The 5,265-nt window shown below is 41.3% G+C and overlaps 1 pseudogene; it reads left to right on the top strand.

Moving 5' to 3' along the window:
* Window positions 1-273: 273 nt before the first annotated feature.
* Window positions 274-1,559, top strand: LOC113612469 (E3 ubiquitin-protein ligase Hakai-like; annotated as a pseudogene).
* The last annotated feature ends 3,706 nt before the right edge of the window (window positions 1,560-5,265 follow it).

Raw genomic sequence — 5,265 nt, forward strand, 5'->3', positions numbered from 1 at the left:
CTTTTTCCAGTTTAAGTCTATTTTTTTTCTTGAAGCATAACAAGAGCAGCCTAAGCAACCTCGGCACCAAAACTCTTCAAACATTCACTCTCCTTCTGCCCGACTTTCTCACTGGAAAGGAGGTTGGTAAGACGAGGTCAAAGGTACAGTGACCTGGACGTACTTCCGCTTCCTGAACTCAAGAGAGTACGGCACACGCGCGCCCTGGGTCAGTAAGGTTGACTTCCGCTCCCCTCGTGCTCTGAGAGCTGAATCACGGAGCGCGCTCAAGGATTCGATCATAGTGCAGAGGACCGGTATGACTCCAGGGGGTAAAGCTTTTAGAAATGAACAAGGATGTGTTGAAGATGTTTTTTGGGACTTTCAGATAAACATCTTAGGTGAAAAGGATGATACCCCAGTGCATTTCTGTGACAAATGCTAATTGCCAATTAAAATCGATGGGCAGATGATTCCATGCAAGCATGCTTTTTGCTATGCCTGTGCTATTTTACATGGAAAAGAAGGCAGTAAGATGTTCCCAGGCTGTAGTAATCCTGTGGAACGAATTGAGAAGCATACGCAAGATTCTCTCTTTACATGTGGCACTGTTCAAGGATGCAAGAGACCGTGTTTGTCTCAAAGAGACTTAAAGGCTCATATCAACCATGGCCATACAAGAGCTGAAAATTCTGTTGCCCGTACTCAACTTGAAAATGTTCATTCTGCATGTTGTCCCACCACCGACTGAAATCTGATCTTATAACGCCGCCAGATGAGCATCATATGAACCATATTCCGCCAAAGCAATACCTTATGATACTACTACCTCCTTTGCAAAGTGTTCGCACAAGCCATATAATCTGCCACAAGAAGATAGTGCTCCTCCAGCAGAGTTCACTGTCCATGAATTCACCTCTATATTTTTCAGTGAGTCAGGAAGCTGAGTCAGAAAACCTTTACATTTCAACAAGAAAACATAGCAATTTAGTAACTGTCCCTATTCAGAATGACTCAAATTCGGGTACTTGAGAACCACTGCCTCCTGCCTCTGCAATTGCTCACCATCATCCTGAATATCAGGGTCAACCAGTGGTTTTGAACTCTCATGGAACTATGCCTCCACAGCAATATTTTACCACGCTACCTCCTCTGCAATCAATAAGTCATCAAAGGCCACATCCTTCCCAGACCACAGGTACTTTTCACTTGATTCATAGCCACGCTTCAGGTGCATCAGTGACTTCTACTCCACCACCCTCTCCATAGACCTATTATTGCTCAGATGCCACCTTATATGAAATGTCTTCCACCAGGACCTACCTCACCTCAACAGGGTAATCCACCTGTAAGTACACATACTTCTCACCATTATAATGCTCACTCTTTACCCCAGTTTACTGAAGATCAAGGAACTCTGGGCACTCCATTTATATAACTAGGGAAAATAAGTCATGTTATGTGGCCTGCACCCAGAGGACCACCCATTCCTCCAGGAAAGCAGCATCTTCCTTTCTCAAACCTCACTTCTTGGACTACACTTCCCAGATCAGACAAGATATAAACCATATGACCAGTAGTAATAGTAAATATTTTTAAACAGAAGATATGATGAGGGGAAAAAAAGTATTGTCAACCTTCTCATTAAGCTTTGACCATTTGGGGAAGGAAAAGCACCTCTTACAGAAGTGGCTATAAAACATTTAAAGTCTTGTCTCTTAAAATGGTTTTAAACCTTGATCTTGGGAGTGATTTTAAGTACTTTACTACAGTGCAGATAAGTGGCTCAGTTGAGATTAACTATGCTTTAACAACTTGGTTCCTCTAGTATGGTAACTTGATCCCAGAAGTGACCATTTGCAATATTATATCCTGGGTGGGGACTGTGTTCTGCTTTCAAAAGTGTTGTTTTTATTAAATCCAATGTTTAGTTTTTCTTGTGATACATTTTGTTAACCTGGGTAAAAAGAGTAAATTTCAATATGGTTGCAAAAGAACAATAAGGCCTTTGTACACAAATCTGTCTCCCTGTAACTTCCAACGTTCTTGTTTCTAGGCCCAAATTGCTTTTTCTTTACTGTAGCTTAGGCTCTGTGACCCAAACCACCTGCAGGCTGAGCTCTGCCCTGGATTCTAGACACCACACAAACCAGAAGTATTTAAGCAGTTCTAGCCCAAATCTGTCAAATCCAGCATCAAATCCCCCTTACTACTCCAACCCTGATCTTATGCCCCAGTTTTAATGTGCCATTGCCCCTTTCCTGTGTTAAAAGATGAACTGAGGCATATTAAAATTTTTAAGAGTTATGAATTCGAATCAGGCAGCTTCAATCTAGCAGATAGAAAGGAGCTCTGAGGAGCTGTATAAAACGAGCAACTTTTATAGGCAGAAGGGAACAGGAACAAGGAAGTTACCCTAGGCAAAAAAGCAGATTGGTTATTGCAAGGTTACTTTCCTTTAGGGGATGGCAGGGATTAGTTAGGCAGGTTGCCTAACTAGTGCTGATAAGGTGATTTCTGGCTGATTGGGTTAAGATTCCATTTCTGGGAGAGCCAAAGCTGTAATTAAGTCAAGTCTCAGTTTGGTGACCTGGGACTTAACATAAATGGCTCCATTTTGTTGTCTTGTGTAAATGACTCCATTTTGTTGTCTTGTTTCTAACACCTGAGAGCCAGTGCTCACCTCATACTCAAGTTCCAGTTACTAAGGCTGTTTCTTCTTCCTATGTGTGAGTCCCTATCCAAGTAATATATTAGATAGTATAGGCTGTCTATGACTTTTTCTTGCCAGTGTAAGGGTAAATAAAATCTTAAAAATTAAATTTTCCCTAGTGCCAAAAAGTAGAGAACTTTCCTCCTCCCATTTTCTTTTAACATTTCCTTCAGAAAACTTGAGATTATAAATGCTAGCTCTGCCTCTGAAATATATGTAAATCTTTTTCAAAGCTAAATAAGCCTCTTGCAGTTTTACATCCCAGGAATGTCATTCCTGGGGCCAAGGAGCCATTTCTTTGAAAAATGAACACCAAGAGTGGTACCCTATCTCCCTGTCTGTGGGAATTTTAGTTCCAAGATGTAACTTCTTGCTTGTAAAAAGGATGAGATTTTATTTTTCCTCTGGATACAATTAATGTGTATGCAATAGATTAACATATATATATGTAAAACATATGTACATGTTAATGGGTTAACAAGTATATAAAAGGGTAAGAATTCTTTTTTGTCTCTGCAATCTACTGTGGAGGAAGAAATTTTTCTCTACCCTTCTGGCTGGTCTAAGAGTTAAATTGACATGAGACAGATTAACAGGAGAAAAATCACACAAAAGTTTAATTACATGGGAGAGACCCAGGAAAACTAAGTAACTGGCCAACATGGCTAAAGCCCTTACCTTAAATACCATCTTCAGCTAAAGACAGAGGATGGGGGTAGTGGTTTGGGACTTCAAGGGGAGGAAGGCAATTCACGTGGAGATAGAAAAGCAAATGTTTGGTAAACAAATGTTTGCTGGGCCAGGCAGGCAGAGACAATGGGACACAGAGTAGACTCTCATCTTTAGGCCCTGCCTAGAGTTCCCCACAGCACACCTAGCCCATATTCTTTGCAGATAGCTCTGGTGATAACTCTATTCTGGAACAAACCCACTATCTACATTCTTTTAGGCAGTACGAGGGAAGGTCAAAGTTTCTTTTAAGGCCCAAAGAGTCTTAATCAGCTTAAATTAATCCTCATGCCAAAGAGACTCATTTTAGGGTGGCAAATTTTGCTCCCCTACAAATCTCTTTAGCAGATTGCCTATGCTGCACATCGCAGTCTGGTTTAATGTTTATCAATTAATAAAGCTATTTCATTCTTCTCCATGTTTTATAGAGAGGTCTTATTGGGTTGGCAGGAAGTTTTATGTTTGCTATTTCCCCAACAATTTGGCAAAAAGGATAGGATCCATCCGGCAATTCCTTAATTGGGTGGATCGGCTGAAAGTCTTGTGGCCACACAAGAGTCATGTGAGAGACCCTGAATTATAAAAATTCTTTCTAGCTCTCTGCTCTTTTGGAATGCTAGCCAGATGTGGATTACACTCTCCAAATTCAAGATTATATTATTGACTAAGTATCGGTGACACCAGTTCTAAAATCCCGTCAGGGTCACCATTGACTTTGCTGGTGGAAAAATATGGGAAGCCGGAAATGTTGCCTGCAGGTCTCCCACTCAAACTGCCAATACCTTTCTGTCACATTTGGAATGAGTATACATACGAGAATCCAGTCTTACAGTGGCCTGAGGACTGTTTCTTTTCATTCGGACAGATTAACATATTTACAGGGGTTCTCAGAAGTACCTCATTCTAAGCATATGAATTACTGGTATTTATCATGATTATCATTCTAAGGAGTGAAAAATTATTTGATAAGTAGGAAGAAAGATTGAGAAAAACTAAGAAATTCAAGAATTAAAGTCACCTTCTCTTACACAGAACTGCCCTCTCTTCTCTGCTATCCCAGCTTTCTCTCTGAGTGTCTTTATCTTCCCCTATTTCAAATCAACTCCTGGGAAGAAGGCAGGTGATCTTTTAGATGGGCGGTTCCTTCCATTAGACTTCCCTGCAGAGAGAGACAAGGGTACAACTTCTCCAGCTGTTAATGAATTATTTGCCCTGTTTGAAGGCATATGTTTATATGCCTCATGTCCTAGCCTGACTCCACTTCACATCTCAGCCCTTGAATCTACCTCCAAGAGTCACTTAGCAAACACTCACCACGTCACAAAAAAGCAGACAGGATAGAAAGATGTCATGGGTGATAATTGAGAATTTGGGTAAAAGACTGTGAAGGCAACAGGACAGAGTAGCTGCACAGGCCACATGGGGAAAGACAAAGGTGTTAGGCCTGATAAATATTCACATTGGAAAAAGAAACCAAAGTGCCATATAATCCTACATTTTTCTTGTCTCAATATAAGGAAAACTAGACCTTCCTATTCAGATCACCAGTGAAGCCAATACCATCGAGAAGCTATCCAGGCCTCCCAGGTAAGCCATGCGCCTCTCTCACCACTTGATATCAGTCATTTAAAGACTTCTTTTCCTGTGCCTGAAAAGACTCACAAAAGTACTCTGCAACATGTTTCCAGTTTGTAGCTCCATAAATGGGGATGTCCACTGGCTGCTACAGGGAATTCTGCAACCAGCAGACTTCACTCAGGTTGTGGAGCAAACATGCTGGGGACTAGAGGTGGCCCACTACAATGGGTATAGTGGCCAAGGGAACCCACCACTGCTGCGGAAGA

The sequence above is a fragment of the Aethalodelphis obliquidens genome, unplaced genomic scaffold (assembly GCF_003676395.1).
Source record: "Aethalodelphis obliquidens isolate GAN/ISIS:26980383/991018 unplaced genomic scaffold, ASM367639v1 scaffold77, whole genome shotgun sequence".
Classification (NCBI taxonomy): Eukaryota; Metazoa; Chordata; class Mammalia; order Artiodactyla; family Delphinidae; genus Aethalodelphis; species Aethalodelphis obliquidens.